Source organism: Trachymyrmex cornetzi, unplaced genomic scaffold, assembly GCF_001594075.2.
Source record: "Trachymyrmex cornetzi isolate Tcor2-1 unplaced genomic scaffold, Tcor1.1 scaffold430, whole genome shotgun sequence".
NCBI lineage: Eukaryota > Metazoa > Arthropoda > Insecta > Hymenoptera > Formicidae > Trachymyrmex > Trachymyrmex cornetzi.
In genome coordinates this window covers 51025-54292 of record NW_017299070.1, presented here as the reverse complement: position 1 = coordinate 54292, position 3268 = coordinate 51025, and the positions used below count along the sequence as shown (strand labels likewise).

The 3268-nt window shown below is 47.4% G+C and overlaps 1 pseudogene; it reads right to left on the bottom strand.

The window, feature by feature from the left end:
* Nucleotides 1-2176: 2176 nt before the first annotated feature.
* Nucleotides 2177-3268, bottom strand: part of LOC108764517 (uncharacterized) — a 3692-nt pseudogene continuing 2600 nt past the window's right edge.

The window sequence follows — 3268 nt, the reverse complement described above, 5'->3', positions numbered from 1 at the left end:
TTATGTGATGTCTTTTTTGATCAGAATTTTCGAAGTGCTCTTGCCATTTTCTGAAAAATAGTGGTTACCGCCGACATTAGCGTAATCCAATGTGCACCACGAGAGTTTTGGGTTAGCGCGAAAGAAGAAGCCTTGAAGTTGGCGCTAATGCTAAACTCTCGCTTATAGACGCATATTTTCAAACTCGCTTAGCGCGAACTTCAAGTCTTCTCTTTTCTCGATTGAGGCTATTGAGAAGTTCGCTCTTTGTAACAAAGATAGTCGCATATCACAAATTTTTTAAATGCTGCGCAGACACTTGCCAGCATTCAAAGTTGCCCGCATAATCGCACTTCTGGAAGAAGGGTACAGTATGCGTTATGTAGCGCAACGTGTCGGTGTATCCGTATCTGTAATAAATAGAGCGTGGTTACGATATCAAAAGACAGTACAATACACGAGACGTCAAGGAAATGGCCGTCATCGTATAACAACAGTTTGACAAGATCGAGAAATTGTTCGCCACGTTTTGAGAAGACGAACGATTACTGCAAGGTATGTTCGACGTGAAGTTCCTACTTTACATCATGTCAGCGAACAAACGATTCGTCGTCGCTTAAGAGAGGTGGGTCTTCGTTCTCGCTCTCGTGGACAGGTGCCAAGACTTACACGTGCACATCGTCAGGCTCGTCTTCAATTTGCACAAAATCACATAAATTGGACCGCGAGGCAATGGAGAAACGTTTATTTTTCGGACGAGTCGTGTTTCTGCCTTTACGGCAATGATGCTCGCATACGCACTTGGCGCCGACAAGAGGAGCGTTATGATCGACGCTGCGTTATGCGAATAAAAGCTCATAACGGCGGTTCAGTGATGGTATGGGGATGCATTTCGATGACGAGACGAACTGAATTAGTAATTTTGCCACCTCCAGCAATGACGGCTATTCGCTACGTGAATAATGTTCTCCGGCCTCAAGTTTTGCCTCTGCAGCATCTGTTACGTCGAAATTTTATATTCATGCAGGACAATGCTCGGCCCCATACGGCAAATGTAACGCAGCGGTTTTTTGAGCGACATGGCATCACATTGCTCCATCATCCTGCTAATAGCCCGGATTTGAATCCGATTGAACACATTTGGGACGAGATGGAACGACGATTTAAGACGCCGCGAAGAACAGCCACGAAATTTGTATGAGCTGCGAGAAACGCTTAGGCAGATTTGGAACGAAATTCCAGTAGTCTTCATCCAGAGATGTGTAAACATGCGACAACGATTACAAGTGGTCATCAATCAGAGAGGAGGAAACACACAATATTAAATACATCCTCTGTAACGTCCGGTGCGCCTACAATATAGCGCCCCGTCCGTTTACCAAGCGAGCGCGAGCACGGAATATAGCGAACCAATGTAATACGTGCCGACTACAAGCGCGTACAGCTATAGGCCAAGCCACCGAAACCGTCGCGTTCGAACGCCGCGAATACTGCGCCTGCGTCAAAGTATAAATACTAAAACCAATACAAGAATGCATTTTAACAAATAACCATCGATACTACGGGATAAGGAATAATTAAAGATAACAACCGACCTTGACGCAGCTGCAGGGAGAACCCGCAGAACCACGAAAAATTAATAAAAATGAATAACACCAACGCAATGCATCGCGTAACCATGAATACGCTCACTGGTCACAAAAGGCCCCTGAATGCGAGAGAAATTATCACGAATAAAATCGAAGCGCACGTAACTTAGGAAAAGCCTTAAACAAACACTCAAATTCCACAAGCACAAAGCACGAAAAGATCCAGAACAATACGAAAGTTTATGATGAAAAAACACACAAGGAACAGATGCAAGTTCTGCCGCAACGGGCTGCAGGACGCGACGACTGAGCGCGCCAGTACGAACCTCGCGACCCCCGCGGCGAAATCAAAGGCACACAAACTAACTAAAACCTAATCATCATTAGAATAAATCGCTAATAATATAATCGGCACACAATAGAGATTTTGCAATAACACGAGGACGTGAACATCCCCTTACCGTGAAGGGCCACGATATTAACTATATATAAACGAGCACGTTCATGGACTCGGTTTCTATTCACTTCCTTTCCAAGCAAGCTAAGGTAGGAATACCGCGCTTAGATTGAGTGCAAGCGACTTCCTTTATAACCCCAAAATTCCGGCCTTAACCGTGCGCCTCCCCAGGCGTCGTTAAGGCCATCCTAATCCGTGACTCCAAATGCGGCTTACCCAAGCGCGTCGACGAGGCACCTTCCCCGTGGAGCTCAACGAGCGCCTTCATCGGCGTCGAGACCTCCACAACCCCCTCCCCTTCTGTTGTTAGTACACTATTAGTTCACTATGTCGATTGTAAACATTAAATACCTCGCTTCCCTCTTTTTCATCTAAAAAACGATAGATGAACAAGCAGAAGCGGGCACGAGGAAAAAGAGGCGGTTGTAGGGTACACCTCCGGGCCCTCCGACGGACTCTTGTCGTAGAAGCATCCCAGAGCAAGGGGACACCCTCCGACCGCATCGCCTCCTCCTACGGGCGAACAAGACGAGACTCGGCCGCCAACCCCTCCTCGCGCGGAGGAACCAAAGAGGGGCCGGGAACCTCAGCCGCACCATTCTCCCCCCTACGTCGCGCCCACGCGCATACCCACGCGTCCTAAAATCATGACAAGCTTAAAGCCGACTATAGTCGACATCAGCACGTGTAAATATAATATTAAAATAATAGAACCTTAAATCAGTACTCTTCGCTTTTCCCCTTCCAGATCCTTCCCTGAGACGGAGAAAGTAGATAGAGCGAGCGTATGATGATATACATATAGCTGCTCTCTCGAGAGATTATTATCTCCATGTTACACGTGCTCACTGCACGCTGGGGCGCTAATAATATCTGAAAACTCCTCTGATTCTCCAAATTGTTCTCTACGAAGGACCTCGAAGGAGCCAGTACAAGATAAAAGCCTCCTCGCGAAACTCAGAATAACATTAAGATTTCGTGCCGATGCGAAAGGCACTGGTGACAGCAGCCTGCCCCAATACTGTTAGGAAAACATCATTTCTGTAGAAGCTAAGGCTTCGCCTCGCGCGCCCCGCTCCGCGCCCGCGTTCCACGAGATTTATGCCGCGTCTCGAAACACAATAATCACGACAAACACGCCACTTCGGACGTAACACCCTCATACACGTAAATGCTCATCTCATCATCTTACACACACACACACACACGGGCGCGCGCGCGCGCGCGAACACACACACACACA